The 16,863-nt window shown below is 40.6% G+C and overlaps 1 pseudogene; it reads right to left on the bottom strand.

Annotated features, from left to right (window-relative positions):
* Nucleotides 1-13,478: 13,478 nt before the first annotated feature.
* LOC143664216 (transcription factor A, mitochondrial pseudogene) lies at nucleotides 13,479-14,534 on the bottom strand (annotated as a pseudogene).
* Nucleotides 14,535-16,863: the final 2,329 nt, after the last annotated feature.

Below are 16,863 nucleotides of genomic sequence, written 5' to 3'. Positions count from 1 at the left end.
GGGCGCCGCGCGGCGGGCCGGCGGAGGAAGAGAGGGGAGAAGGAGGGCGGGCGGCTCGGCTGCTGCGGGGCGTGGGCGCCGCGCGGCGGGCCGGCGGAGGAAGAGAGGGGAGAAGGAGGGCGGGCGGCTCGGCTGCTGCGGGGCGTGGGCGCCGCGCGGCGGGCCGGCGGAGGAAGAGAGGGGAGAAGGAGGGCGGGCGGCTCGGCTGCTGCGGGGTGTGGGCGCCGCCAATTTTTTTCATTCTTAAACTTTTTATTTATTTATTTATTTATTTAAAAAATTTAGCAAACGAAATAGAACATTAACATATGTAATCAGTAATTCACAATATCATCACTTAGTTGCATATTCATCATTTCTTAGAACATTTGCATCTATTCAGAAAAAGAAATAAAAAGACAATAGAAAAAGAGATAATACGAAAACAGAAAAAAAAAAGATTATACCTACCATACCTCTTACCCCTAGCTTTCATTGATCACTAGCATTTCAAACTAAATTTATTTTAACATTTATTCCCCCTATTATTTATTTTTATTCCATATTGAACTTACCAACTTTTAACATCAGCCACATTTGTTATATCATCCTATCTATCCATCTATCTATCTATCTATCTATTTGTCAGCTTTCTATCAGCTCTCAATCAGCTATCTATACCTATCTATCTATCATCTATTCTCTAAACAATTGAGAGTAGTTTGCATACCTCATGCTCCTTTACCATTCAATACTCCCATGCATTTTTCTGAAAACAAGGATATTCACTTATGCAACCACATTGTCATGGTCAGGTTCATGTGTCAACTTGGCCAGGTGGTGGTACCTGTTTGTCTGGTTGGGCAAGTGCTGGCCTGTCTGTTGCGATGAGGACATTTCATGGAATTAAATCTTGATCATGTCCGCTGCATCCACAGCTGATTCCATTTGTAATCAACCAAAGGGGAGGGTCTTCTGCAATGAGTGATGCTCAGTCTAATCACTGGAAGCCCTTTTAAAGAGGATTCAGAAGAGACAGTCTCTCTTCCTGCTTCGGCTGGCGAGCCTATCCTGTGGAGTTTGTCCAGACCCTCCATCAGAATCGTCGGCTTCACAGCCTGCCCTGCGGATTTTGGACTCTGCGTTCCCACGGTCACGTAAGACACTTTCGTAAATTTTATATTTGCGAGTGTTCCCTGTTGATTCTGTTTCTCTAGAGAACCCTAACTAATACATCTTGGTATCAGAGGTGGTTCTTAAGAAACAGAATCTTAAAAATGGGTTTTTATGAATGATTTTCTACTCTGACTGTACACAAAGGCACTAAGGACTCTGATTCCCATAATCAGAATGACACTCCCAATCCATGGAGTTAGCTGGTGAAAGAGATAGTCAAAATATCACCATTCGAGTCTCCTAATGCTTCGCTTGAACAAAGCCAGGCTCTGGGGGATAATGTTTTTGAGATCTTTACAGAGTTTTGTGAAAATAAGAGGTATAGAGATGTTGGCTGGTTGTTGTTAGATACACTGGCTACATTAAGGAGTGAAAGGGATGGGCTTAAGGTTTCAAATGAGAAGCTTAAGCGCCATCTGACAGATGTAGACGTTTCTATGAGTATCCTGAAGGAAAATCTTATTTCCTGTAGCTGTAGACTTGAGATCTCTGAAAATCAGACTCAGAATCTTATTGTTAGAGTAGCAACTTTACAACATAAACTGAACTCTCAATGTTGCATGGTGTCTGCCGTTAAAGTGAGGGCATTGATTGGAAAGGAGTGGGACCCTGAAAAATGGGATGGTGACATATGGATTGATAATGATGTCGGGGGTTAGGTTGAAACCCTAGGTCATGCTGAGTCTCCTCTAGATAAACCTGTAATAGTCTTCCCTGAGGACACAGCCACCCCACCTCCAGCCTGCCTTGAGGAATTGGCCACCCAACCTTCTCCTGAAGGGATTAGCCCTAGAGTGATTAATCCTGTTTCACCAGATGAAACTGCAAATGAAGGCCCTGAAGCAAATGGCTTGGAAGATATTTCTAATTCTTTTCATGACCCACCCCCACCACCCCTCATTTCCTCCAGACCTATAACTAGACTAAAATCCCAATAGGCCCCTAAAGGTGAGGTACAAAGTATCACACATGAAGAGGTACGTTATACTCCAAAAGAATTGTGTGAGTTTTCCAACTTATATAGACAGAAATCAGGGGAATATGTGTGGCAATGGATTTTAAGGGTGTGGGATAATGGTGGGAGGAATATAAGGCTGGATCAGGCTGAATTTATTGATATGGGCCCACTAAGCAGAGATTCTGCATTCAATGTTATAGCTCAAGGGGTTAGAAAAGGTATTAACAGTTCATTTGGATGGTTGGTTGAAACATGGATCAAACGGTGGCCAACATTACCTGAGTTTGAAATGCCAGAACTGCCCTGGTATAATGTAGATGAGGGGATCCAGAGGCTTGGAGAGATTGGAATGTTTGAGTGGGTTTATCATGCAAAGCCTGCTCTCACACCCCAGAAATGTCCGGAGGATGCAACTTTTACCAGAACAGTGAGAAATAAATTTGTGAGACTAGCATCATCATCCCTGAAGAGCTCTGTGGTTGCACTTCTCTGTAGGTCAGATATTACTGTAGGAACTGCTGTCACTGAGCTGGAATCCTTACACACAATGGGGATGACGGGATTGCGAGTTGGCAGAGGCCAGGTGGCAGTACTTAATCGCCAAAGACAGGGTAGATGTGGCTATTATAATAGACAGCAAACTCAAAGGAGGCATCAAAATTATATGACTCACAGAGATTTGTGGCATTGGCTAGTAAATCATGGGGTACCTAGAAATACAATAGAAGGGCAGTCTACTGAATTCTTGTTCGAGCTGTATAAACAAAAGAGTTCTAGGTCAAGTGAACAGAAGTCTAACCTGAATTACAAAAACACAGAGTCACGGCCCCTTAATCAATTTCCAGACTTGAAACAGTTTACAGACCCAGAGCCTCTTGAATGAAGGGGAGGCCAGGTCCCTTTTGGGGGGAGAATCCTGTTACACTGCCACAAATTTATACTATTAATCTTCTTCTAAGACTTCCACAAGGAGACCGATGGCTTTTTACCAGGGTAACTGTGCATTGGGGAAAAGGAAATGACCAGATATTTTGGGGATTATTAGACACTGGTTCAGAAGTGACATTAATTCCAGGAGGCCCAAAACGTCACTCTCATCCACCAGTCAGAGTGGGGGCTTATGGAGGCCAGGTGATCAGTGGAGTTTTAGCTCAGATCCGTCTCACAGTGGGTCCAGACCCAATCTTTAGTTATTTCCCCAGTTCCAGAATGTATGATTGGTATAGACATACTGAGCAACTGGCAGAATCCCCACATTGGCTCTCTAACTCGTGCAGTGAGGGCTATTATGGTGGGAAAGGCCAAGTGGAAGCACTCCCCCTTTTGGAACTAAAACCTGAAGACCAGCAGAGATCAGGGTCGCAGGGGCGAGAAACAAAAAGTTTCCTAGTGGATCACTAGGGGTAGTATGAGTGGTGCCACTCCCATTTCCACCTCTTGGTTCCTGGACCCATGGATCCTGGCTATGGGAGAAACAGCACCATACAGCGGACGCTGATTCAGAGCATACACAGCTTCCTGGAGAACATTACCCCAGCCTTTCAAGGTATTGCCACTTAGTTGACACCGTAATTGAGTTTTCAAAAGGCCATTCCACCGTTCTATCAATCCAGCTGCTTCTGAATGATGGGGAACATGGTAAGATCAGAGAATTCCATGAGCATGTGCCCATTCCCACACTTCATTTGCTGTGAAGTGTGTTTCTTGATCAGAAGCAATGATATGTGGTATACCATGACGATGGATAAGGCATTCTGTAAGCCCACGGATGGTAATTTTGGCAGAAGCATTGCGTGCAGGGAAAGCAAACCCATATGCAGAGTATGTGTCTATTCCAGTTAGAACAAATCGCTGCCCCTTCCATGAAGGGAGTGGTCCAATGTAATCACCCTGCCACCATGTAGCTGGTTGGTCACCCTGGGGAATGGTACTATACTGGGGGCTGAGTGTAGGTCTCTGCTGCTGGCAGATTGGGCACTCAGCAGTGGCTGTAGCCAGGTCAGCCTTGGTGAGTGGAAGTCCATGTTGCTGAGCCCATGCATAACCTCCATCCCTACCGCCATGACCACTTTGTTCATGAGCCCATTGGGCAATGACAGGAGTTGCTGGGGAAAGAGGCCGACTGGTATCCACAGAACGGGTCATCTTATCCACTTGATTATTAAAACCTTCCTCTGCAGAAGTCACCCTCTGATGCGCATTCACATGGGATACAAGTATGTTCATGTTTTTAGCCCACTCAGAAAGGTCTATCCACATACTTCTTCCCCAGACCTCTTTGTCACCAATTTTCCGATTATGGTCTTTCTAAGTCCCTGGCCATCCAGCCAAACCATTAGCAACAGCCCATGAGTCAGTATACAAACGCACCCCTGGCCAATTTTTCTTTTAAGCAAAATGAACAACCAGGTGTACTGTTAGAAGTTCTGCCCACTGGGAGGATTTCCCCTCACCACTGTCCTTCAAGGACACCCCAGAAAGGGGTTGTAATGCTGCAGCTGTCCACTTTCGGGTGGTACCTGCATATCGGGCTGAACCATCTGTAACCAGGCCCAAGTTTTCTCTTCCTCAGTCAATTCATTGTAAAGAACTCCCCAAGAGGTCATAGCTCTGGCCCTATCTCGTATATACCATTTCCATTTTACAATAGAGTGTTGCTGCACATGCCCAACTTTATGGCTTGGTGGGTCAGACCACACCCAGCTCATGATAGGCAACTCAGGTCTCACGGTAACTTGGTGGCCCAAGGTTAAGTGTTCAGTCTCTACTAAGGCCCAGTAGCAGGCCAAAAGCTGTTTCTCAAAAGGAGAGTAGTTATCTGCAGCAGATGGTAAGGCTTTGCTCCAAAATCCTAAGGGTCTGGATTGTGATTCTCCTGGAGCCTGCCAGAGGCTCCAGACAGCATCTCTATTTGCTGCTGACACTTCCAGCACCATTGGATCTGCTGGATCATATGGCCCAAGTGGCAGAGCAGCTTGTACAGCAGCCTGGACCTGTCTCAGAGCCTCCTCTTGTTCAGGTCCCCACTCAAATTTAGCAGCTTTTCTGGTCACTCAATAAATGGGCCGGAGTAGCACACCCAAATGAGGAATATGTTGTCACCAAAATCCAAAAAAGACCAACTAGATGTTGTGCCTCTTTTTTGGTCATAGGAGGGGCCAGATGCAGCAACTTGTCCTTCACCTTAGAAGGGATATCTCGACATGCCCCACACCACTGGACACCTAGAAATTTCAGTGAGGTGGAAGGCCCCTGTATTTTTGTTAGATTTATCTCCCATGGTCTCCAAGTTCAAGAAATTTAACATTGATATAGACCATACAGGCAACATTCCAATTTGTTCATATGTCCCAATAATGTCCATTGGGGCTTCTTCAGGTGTTTTCTTTGTAATAACAATGGGGCATAAATTTAACATCCTAAATCTATACTAATCTTGCTTAATTTGATACCAACTTAGTTTCAATAGTATACACAGCTATGTTCCCATACTCCTCTTCCCACTACCTTTATGTGCTTGTCACAAATTACATCATTATTAACCTTTTGTGGTGATTTGAAGCTGTTATGTACCCCAGGAAAGGTCGTGTTATTTTGGTCCTTCCTGTGGGTACAGACCTTCTGTAGGTGGGACCTTTCAATTGATATGTGACTTACCCCATTCAAAGTGGGTCTTAATCCTCTTACTGTAGTCCTTTTTGAGAAGTTAAAGGACAGAAGAAGCCCATAAAACTCAGAGAAGCTGAAAGAGATGAAATTAAGAGAAGCTCATAGAGAAAAGCCCCAGAGAAGCTGAGAGGACCCACAGAGGCTTCAGAAAGGAAGCCCCTGAAGCCAGAAGTGAAAGCAGTGAAACTCAGGAGGTACGGACCAGCCGATGGTGGTCATGTGCCTTCCCATGTGACAGAGGCATTCCCTGTCCCAGCAGCTTGTCTTCAGAGTCCAGGTATCATCCTGTTGATGCTGTGAGTTGGACATTTTCACAGCCTAAGAACTGCAAATCAACATTGTAATAGCCAGTCCAGTTCTGGTATATTGCATTCTGGCAGCTTTAGCAAACTGAAACACTTATATGAGCAAAACATAGATTTATCATTACTTTTTATGCATTTGTAGTTTAGCACTATTTGTTGAAGAGACTGTTCTTTCCCAATTGAATGATCTTTGTCCCCTGGTCAAAAATCAGTTGGCCATAAATATGAGTGTTGCTTTCTGAGCCCTCATTGGTCTATGTCTGTCCTTGTGCCAGTACCATGCTGTTTTGATTACTGTGGCTTTGTAATATGGTTTTTTTGTGTTTTTTGTTTGTTTTGAGCAGGCACCGGGAATCGAACCTTGGTCTCTGGCATGGCAGGCTAGAATTCTGCCTGCTGAGCCACCATGGCCCGCCCTGTAATAAGTTTTAAGAATGGGAAGTGGGAATCTTCCAACGTCATTCTTCTTTTTCAAGATGGCTTTGGCTATTCAGGGCCCTTTATCCTCCATATAAATTCAAGGATTGTTTTTTCCATTTCTACAAAGATTGTTGGAATTTTGATTGGGATTGTGTTGAATATGAAAATCACTTCAGGTAGAATTGAATCTTAATGATCCATGAATATGGAATGTCCTTCCATTTATTTAGATCTTCTTTGATTCATTTTAGCAATGTTTTGTAGTTTTCTGGGTACAGGTCCTTTACATCCTTGATTAGATTTATTTCTAGATATTTTATTCTTTTAGTTGCTATTGTAAATAAATTTTTCTTGATTTCCTCTTCCAATTACTTATTGCTTGTGTATAGGAACACTACTCATTTTGGGGTGTTGATTTTGCATCTCACTATTTTGCTGAATTCATTTATTAGCTCTGGGAACTTTGTTGTGGATTTTTCAGGATTTTCTGTATATAAGATCATGTCACTGCAAATAGAGAAAGTTTTACTTCTTCCTTTCCAATTTGGAGGCCTTTTATTTCTTTTTCTTGCCTAATTGCTCTGGTTATAATTTCCAGTACAATGTTGAAAAACAGTGGTGACTGGACATCCTTGTCTTGTTCCGGGTCAATACTTTACCATTAAGTACAATGTTAGTTATTCCCTTTGCCCTTTGTCAAGTTGATGCCATTTCCTTTGAAAACTAGTTTCCTAGGTGTTTTTATCAAGAAGGGGTGCTGAATTTGTCAAATGCCTTTTCTGCATCAGTTGAGATGATCATGGTTTTCTGGTTTTTTTTCCTTCATTCTTCTAATGTGATGTATTACAGGAATTGATTTTCTTATGTTGAACCACCTGTGATGGTTTGGGACTGTATGTACCCAGAAAATCATGTTCTTAAAGCTAATCTATTCCTGTGGGTATAAACTTAGGGTAAGTAGGACCTTTCGATGAGGTTACTTCAGTTCAGGTGTGGCCCAGGGTAGGTCTTAATCCTCTTACTGAAGTAATTTATAAGCAGGATGAATACAGAGAAAAAGAAAGTCATAGAAGCAAGAAGCTGAAAACAAAAACAAAAACAAAAAACCCTGAAGGGAGGGGAGAGAACAGCAGATGCCACATGTGCCTTCCATGTGGCAGAGGACCCAAGGATTGCCAGCAGCTTGTCTTCGGGAAGAAAGGATTGCCTTGATGCCTTGATTTGGATATTTTCACAGCCTCAAAACTGTACGCTTGTAAGCTAATAAATTCCCATTGTTTAAGCTGAAACCATCTTATGGTATCTGCTTTGAGCAGCTTAGCAAGGTAATACACCACCCTTGTATACCTGGATAAATCCCCCTTGATCATGGTATACAATTCTTTTAATCTTCTATTGAATTTAATTTGCTAGTACTTTGTTGAGGATTTTTGTATCGATGTTCATAAGAGATATTGATCTGTAAATTTTTTTTGTGGTATCTTTATCTGTCTTTGATAAGAGGGTGATTTGAGGAATGTTCCTCTTCAATTTTTTGGAAGAGTTTGAGTAGGATTGGTCACGATTCTTCTTGAAATGTTCAGTAAAATCTCCCTGTGAAGCCATCTGATCCTAGCCATTTCTTTTTGGAAAGTTTTCCATTACTGATTCATTCTCTTTACTAGTTGTTGATTTCTTGAGATCTTTTGTTCCTTCCCAAGTCACTGTAGATAGTTTGTGTTTCTAGGAATTTGCTCATTTCATCTAGGTCATTGAAGTTGTTGCTCTCTTTGGGTTTAGTTTGTTCTTTTTCTAGTTCTTCCACTTTCAAAGTTGGGTCTCCAAGTTGAAACCTTTCTTATATATTTTTTTCTTTTTTGCATGGGCAGGCACCAGGAATTGAACTCAGGTCTCTGGCATGACAGGCGAGAACTCTGCCTGCTGAGCCACCACGGCCCATCCCTTTCTTCTATTTTAATGTAGGCAGTTAGAGTTATAAATTTCTCTCTCAGCACTTTGCTGCATCTCATAAGTTTAGGCATATTGTTATTTTCATTTTCATTGACTTCAAGATACTTCCTAATTTCCCTTGTGATTTCCTCTCTAATCTATTAGTTGCTTAAGAGTGTATTGTTAAATTTCCACAAATTTGTGAATTTTCCATTTCTCCCTGTTGTTGAATTCTAGCTTCATTCCACTGTGGTCGGAGAAGATACATTGTATGATTTCAATATTTTTTAATTTGTTGAGACTTGTTTTGTGACCTAAGATTTAGTCTATCCTGGAGAGTGGTCCATGTGCCCTCTAAAAGAACGTGTAGTCTATTGTTATTGGGTGATGTATCCTATATATGTCTGTTAGGTCTAGTTGGTTTAGAGTGTACTCAAGTTTTGTATTTCCCTTTTTATTTTCCTTAGCATTGAAGTCCAGTAACTTTATTGGGACATGTCTTTTTTTTTTTTTGCGTAGTATAACATATATACAAAGCAAAGAAATAAAAAAGCAATAGTTTTCAAAGCACTCTTCAACAAGTGGTTGCAGGATAGATTCCAGACTTTGTCATGGGCCTTCTATCTGCTCCAGAATAAAGGAGGCTAGAGGGCTTAGATACTTTTTTTTATCATCACAATTGACATTTTTCCTTCTTTTTTTGTGAACAATAACATATATATATAAAAGCTATAAATTTCAAAGCACAGCACCACAATTAGTTGTAGAACATATTTCAGACTTTGATAAGGGTTACAGTTTGACAATTTTAGGTTTTCACTTCTAGCTGCTTTAAAGTACTGGAGACTAAAAGAGATATCAATTTAATGATTCAGCATTCATATTCATTTAAGTCCTATATTCTAAGTATAATTCCACCATCACCTTTGATCTTTCCATACTCTCTTTGGGTTGGTTGGGCTATGGAAATTCTAAATTTTTGATATTGGAAGGGTCTGTCACTAATATGGGATAGGGAGATGGAACTATCTGATGTTCTGGAGAGGCTGGACTAGGTTTCAGGACTTATTTGGACCATGGACCCATCTGGAGGTCATAGGTTTCTGGAAAGTTACTCTACGGCCTGGAACCCTGTGGTATCTTATATATTGCCCTAGGTGTCTTTAGGATTGGCTGGAATGGTCCCGGTTGGGGGTTGGCAGGTTATATAGGTAGCAAGGTCCACCTGAAGCTTGTGTAAGAGCAACCTCTAGAGTAGCCTCTTGACTCTGTTTGAATTCTCTCTGCCACTGATACTTTATTAATTACACGTCTTTTCCCCTATTTGGTCAGGATGTAATTGTTGATCCCACAGTGCCAGGTCTGGATTCATCCCTGGGAGTCATCTCCCACATCACCAGGGAGACTTTCACCCCTGGAAGTCATGTCCCACGTAGGGGGGAGGGCAATGATTTCACTTGCAGAGTTGGGCTTAGAGAGACTGAGGCCACATTTAAGTAACAACAGAGGTCCTCCAGAAGTAACTCTCAGGCATGCCTATAGGTAGTCTGAGCTTCTCTGCTACCTACATAAGCTTCACAAGAATAAGACTCATGATGGAGGGCATGGCCTATTGATTTGGGTATCCCGAAAGTTTGACACAGTATCAGAAGATTCCCTGATGGTAAGGTTTAATAGTTTCATATTCTTTCTCCCCTGACTCAGGGGACTTTGCCAATACTTTTTGATTATCTGCTTAATATACTCTCGGATGTTTCCAGGCATTACAATAATCTACACAGGATTAAAGGACCTCTTTCTTATTCTGTGCTTCCTGTGTTTTCAGTTGTTCAAATGAGCTATACAGATAGGTTGAATTAGATTATGCACTACAGAAAACTTCAGTTCCAGATCAAATAAACCTTTCTTCCATTGGTCTCAAAGAGTATGTGTGGCTCTAAAATATAGACACTGTCTTCCTTACCCCTATGTTCTGAATTACTTTAACCCCAACCTGTTTGGCTTCATTATTTCTAAATACCAGATTATATTATAAAACAGACTCTCAAAATCCAAAAATAATAATCACCATTCCGGATTTACTGTGTCTGCTTTAAAATTTACAATTTGGTTCCTGCTTTCCTGTAAGCATTTTCTAAAAGTGACTGTACCATTGTTGTTCTTTTGTTTCTGGCTTATTTTGCCTCACCAAATGTCCCACATGTTCATTCACATCGTTACATGTCTCACGACATTGTTTCTTTTTGTAGTAGCAAACCTTTGTTCACAAATGTACTCCATCGTTCACCAATCTACTCCGTCAGTGCATCCTTCAGCCACCTGCATTCATCGGGCATCATGTAGAGGGCCCAAAGTCCGCAGTCCAACCACATTCTCAATTTTAGATAATTTCATTGTTCCCAAGAGACAGAAAACCAGTAGACACACCCTTGCCAAATAGGAAATCTAAACCTCCTCTTAACTCTTGTCCCTCACCACATTATTTACCTCTGCTGTTGCTGTGGTAGCGCTGATGGTTTCCTTTTGAACATAGCTCATAGCACGCAATAGCAGTTTCCCCCTGTACCCTGGACTTAAGCACTCTTTATACAAGAATCATATCTTTGAAGTAATTCTTACGAGAACTCATTCGTATTTCTAGTGTGAGTCAGTGGGACACGTAGGTCTATACAACCCCTTACAATCCTGTTCATCTTTAATATGGTAATATTACTTCTAGACCCACTAGAGAATCACCTTCACTGCTATCTATTCCCTTACACTGAAGTTCAATCTCATTAGCTAAGGGTTTACCCATCTCTAGCTTCTATGTATCTCTAACTCCCCTATCTTCTGTATTATAAGCCTCTGATTATACCTTTTTGGTGGTCATAAAAGTGGACTCATACAGTACCTATCCTTTTGAAGTCCGGCTAACTTCACTCAGCATTTGTATTTCCTACTATTATTGTAGAACCATTAATTTCTCCCTTCAAATTCTGTCAGTATTTGCTGCAAATAGTTTGGGACTCTACTGTTAGGTGCATATGTATTTATAATTGTTATGTCTTCTTATTGAATTGACCCCTTTATACATGTATACTGACAGTCTTTGTCCCTCCTAACTATTTTGACTTTAAGTCCAGTTTATCTGATATTAGCATAGTTAATCCCAGCTCTCTTTTGGTTATTACTTGCATGGTATATATTTTTCCCATTCTTTCACTTTCTACCTATTTCTGTCTTTGAATGTAAGGTGAGTCTCTTGAAGACAGCATATATTTGGGTCATGCTTTTTTATATTTTTTTAAATTTTATTTTTATACATTGTATGTCCAAAACCATAGATTTAGCATTAATTTTTATGCATTTGCATTTTAGTGCCTGTAGGAAGTAAGAAGTAGAGTTACATACCAAAAAAATACACTACAATGATACTGGCTTTTATAATTACCCAAATGGTTACGTTTACTGGAGGTGTTTATTCCTTTAAGTCCCTTTGATCCACGGTCTAGTGGCCTGTCCTTTCAGTGTGAAGAACTCCTTTTAACACTGGTCTGTAGGGCAGGGGTGATGAGCTGCCTCAGTTTTCGTTTATCTGGGAATGCCTTAATGTTTCCCTCATTTTTTGAAAGAAAGTCTCACCAGATAAAAAAAATTATTGATTGGCAGTTGTTTTCTTTCAGCACTTTAAGTATTTCAACCCACTGCCTTCCTTCCTCCATGGTTTCTGATGGAAAGTCAGCAGTTACTCTAATCAGGCCTCCCTTGCAGCTTTCAGAACTCTCTCCTTGTCCTTTGCATTCAACAGTTTGATCTATATGTGACGGGGCATGTTTTTCTTCAAGTTTGTCCTACCTGGTGTTCTCTGGGATTCTTGAATGTGTATATTCACATGTTTTGCTAAGTTTGGAAAGTTTTCTGTCATTATTTCTTTGAGTATTCCTTCTGACTCTTTCTCTCTTTTTTCTCCTTCTGGGACCCCCATAATGCATATTTTGGTATGCTTGATGGCATCCTAGAAGCCTCTTAAGCTATTTTTGCTTTGTATAATTCCTTTTCCTTTCTGCTCCCCACCTTGATTCATTTCCATTTTCTTGTCTTCTATTTCATTGATTCTTTCATCTGCCAGCTCTAATCTATTGTTGAAACCCTCCTGGGAATTTTTTGTTTCCATTGTCATCTTCAATTCATTATTTTTTTTTTGTCTTTCAATAAAACTTTATTTATGAACCCTGAAATTTGAATGTAATATTAATTTTCATGTGTCATGAATTTTTTTTTTTAGCCATTTAAAAATGTAAACACAACTGAGGCCATATAAAGCAGGCAGTGGGCTGGATTTGACCCAAAGACCAGATTTGGCACGTGGGCTGTAGTTGGCTGTCTCCTTATATAAGGCCTTCAGATGCTTTGCAAAATAACATTTGAATCTGTTTAGAAATAATAGATTCAAAATCTAGAGACTTTTGCTTTTAAATCTCTCATTTTAAAACATAGACAAGGTCTCTCTTTCTGGATAAATATGCTCGCCCACCGGAGAGACAATAATTCAGAAAAAAAGGTTCCACAGTTAAAAAAGGAAAAAAAAAAAGGCATTATAAAACCAATGTTTCATTTTAAAACACATAATTTGGAAACATGTAAAATTAAACAAAGATGAAATTTTTAAATTCCATGCAATATAACACAAAATGCATAGATTTGGTACATAATTTTTTAGTTTTTACTTTAAGGAAAAAAAACTTTTCCCAAAGAGGGGAAAGTTTATAAATCTCTCAGTCCCTTTTATGAATTATATGTAGGAACTGGAATTTTACCTACATGAGTTCTGACTGTTTTTTAAAAATATGCAATTATATCATACAACACTGGCTTCTACAATTTGGGACAATTCTGAAACGCAAACTCCTACATCCACAACATAAGGAAACATGAATCATCTTTTCATAGTTGTCATCCAGTCTAAAAAAGTTCACAGTCTAATTTACCTTTATCAAAGGGTAAAATGATTCACTGTTACATTTGTATACATTATTTTGATCCTCAGTAGTTTCTAAACACAATAATTTAGCCTGAACTTATATCTGCTTGGGTTTTCTAAGGCAAAGATATTAATACATAATATATTAAATTGGCAGAAGTCTGTGGGATAAAGAAAAAAGAATATAAAATGTTCCCAATTTTATCCTTTGCAATTTCACAAGCTTCAGGTATTGACACCTAATCGGTTTCTTGAACCTATCCATTATGAACTCAATCTTATATTTTAACAAGTCTCAGTGCCATCTTTTGTTTGGTACTTCATTTTGCGACGTATAAGATCATTTCGTCCAACTTCAATCATTTGTTCTTCCCATGATTTCATTTCATTATCATAACGAATTTTATCATCTTTAGCAAGCTGAATATATACTTGCTTTTGAGATGCAGATAGATTTTTCCAGTTTTCATTTACAGTCTTCATTTTTGCCTGTGATGATCCTTTCTAGCTTCTTGGAAGCTTTCAGATATAAAAATGTTATAAGCTGATCGAGGTCTTTTTGGTTTTCCAAGCATTGTTAACTCTCTCTTTTTAATTAATGCTTTCTTTCTTAAACGTTTTTGCGTGATTTCTTTTTCTAAAGACATGATCTGCTTTGGAGTTAGCTGTTCTTGAATTCTGTTTATCTCTTCTTGGTATGCCTGCCAGTCTGCCCTGTAAGCGTCTTCATATATTTTCTTCTCTGAATCAGGAAGTCCCCTCCACAGCTGAGCGATTTTCTTAATTAGTTCTGAACTTTTTACATCGGGGTTCTGAGCTTTAACCATGGGTAGCTGTTCTTTAGAAAAGCGAACATATGAAGTCAAAGGCTTCTTTGGATAAGCACCCACGGTGGATGAAAACCATCTCGGTGTACACGCAAAACTGAGAGAAAAGCGCAATCGATTTCCACAACCCGAGCAGAGCTCCGCTCCCGACTTTCCCAGAGAACTCAACAAGCCCCAAAAGCCCCGGAGAAGCGCCATCGCACCTGCAGACAACACAGTGACAGGGCTCCAATGTCATAAAGTCTCCTGGCTCGATAAAACTGCAACAATGACAACCTGAGCCTCCTTGCAACACTTGAGAAATTGTTATCATGCCCGCCACTCGCAAGGTACTCTTTCAATTCATTATTTCTGTTTGGTTCCTTTTAAAGTTTCTGTCTCTTCATCTACCCAATGAGACCAAAGGAAGAGAGGTTTATTTTGCCCAAAACGTAAATATTCTGTAGCACATAATCTAACACAATCTATCTGTCTGGGTAGATCGTTTAAACAGCCCAAACACATGGAGCCCAGAATGTGAATGAGGACTTATAATTCTGTATAGCTTCATGTAATGCCCGGATATATCCCAGAGTATGTTGAACAGATTATTAAAAAGTATTGGCAAAGTCCCTTGAGGGATGGGAGAAAAAATATGGAACTATTAAGCTTTACCATTGGAGAAACCTCTGATACTGTCTCAAAAAACCTTAAGGACTCCAAAGTCAATAGGTCAAGCCCTTGTGTTAAGGCTTGCTCTTATGAAGCTTATTTCTGTAGTGGAGAAGCTAAGCCTATGCATGGTTATGCCTAAGAGTTACTTCCAGAAAACCTCTTTTGTTGCTCAGGTGTGGCCTCTCTCTAAGCCCAACTCTGCAAGGAAAATCACTACCCTCCCCCTCCCGCCTACATGGGACATGACATACAGGGGTGAAAGTCTCCCTGCCAATGTGGGATATGAATCCAGGGATGAGCCTGGCACTGATGCCATGGGATTGACAATGCCTTCCTGACCAAAAAGAGAAAGAATTATAACAAAATTAGGTATCAGTGGCTGAGAACATTCAAATTGAATTGAGAAGCTGTTTGGGAGACTATTCTTAACCAAGCTTCAGCTAGATATTACAATTTACCATGGTTTGCCAAACCCCAGCAAAAGCCATTCCTGCCAACCCTAAAGAACACCTAGGGCTCTATCTGAGATTCTACAAAAGTTCCAAGCACTGTGATTACTTACCAGAAACCTGCACCCTCCAGATGGGTTCCTAGGCCAGATAAGTTCTGAAATGCAGAGGGTCCAGCCTCTTCAGAATATCAGCTAGTTCCATCCCTCATCCCATATTATCGACAGCCCCTTCCAACATGCAAAAGTTAGAATGCGTATAGTTCAAATACTCATAAAGATTGGGAGAAAGATCAAAGGAGAAGGAGGAGTTATATCAAAGAAGATAGGATTTAACAAATGAATATGACTCCTGAATCATGATACTGATATTTCTTTTAGTCTCCAGTGTCTTGGAGCAGCTAGAAGAAAAACCTAAAACTGTGAAACTGTAACCCATACCAAACTCTGAAATCTATTCTATAACTACTTGTTCCAGTGTACTTTGACATTTATTGCTTTTTTTGTATATATGCTGCATTTCACAATAAAAAAAAAACTTAACCAGCTTTGACCATAAGAAATAAAATTCCTTTTCCATGAAAGAAAAAAAAGTTTCTGTCTCTTTATTGGGATTCTCATATTGTTCAGCGTTTCCTGATATCCTTTAGCTCTTATTTCTTTGTATTTTCCTTCATCTCCTTGAAAATATTGAAAATCATTTTTCTTCTTGATGCTTTCTGTTTTTTTTATCCACTTCCTTCGAATGAGCCATCATTTCCAGTTCCTTTGTTTCTCTTATAATCTTTTGTTGCCCACTCTATATCTTAAGATTTTAAAATGCTAACTTTAGGATTTATTCCTTGATATGTCTGTTTCTTGTACTTATAACCAGCTGGTGATATGTTCTTGAGTGTCAACCCACCCAGCAAGAAGATACCACCAAGGCGAATGCGAAGTGCAGGGTCCTCCCTCTCTTTTCTGGACCAGCGTCTTATCCTGGGCTCTTACTAGGAGACCCCTGTTTACAGGAGTTTCAGCACTTTCTCTATTTCCCGTGAGCTAGAACTTCTCCCTCTCCCGAGTGGAACTGTGGAACTTAAAGCAGGTGAGCCTCTGCCCCAGGCCATCCACCTCCATTGTATCTTATGTTACTTTCCCTACTTTCATTGTCTCTGATACTTTTGCCTGGAGGGCAAATTCTCAGGGTGTGGGTGGGCTGCTCACCAGACAGGAGTTTCCCAGATCAGCCCTCCCCAACCAGAACAAGGTCAGGGACCCACAAAGGGAGCACCAGCTGTCTCCAAACTGTCCTGGATTGGGGATAAGGGAAGATCCAGGAAGGGAACCAGGAGCCTCTTACATGGCTCCCCAAAGCAAATGCAGCCGTTCAGCTGTTCTCTGCACCTCTGGGGAAGCATGCCATTTTAACGTCTCCTCCTCCACGTTTGTCCAGGATGGTTTGGAACAATGGCTACCCTCACTCGCAGAGCTGGGCCCCCAGTGATCCAAAGTTGCTAATCAAATGCCATATTTGATTAGCAACTCCGATGCCC

This window comes from Tamandua tetradactyla, chromosome 2, assembly GCF_023851605.1.
Source record: "Tamandua tetradactyla isolate mTamTet1 chromosome 2, mTamTet1.pri, whole genome shotgun sequence".
NCBI classification, from domain to species: domain Eukaryota; kingdom Metazoa; phylum Chordata; class Mammalia; order Pilosa; family Myrmecophagidae; genus Tamandua; species Tamandua tetradactyla.
The sequence above is the reverse complement of the archived record's forward strand: the minus strand, read 5'-3'. Positions and strand labels throughout refer to the sequence as shown.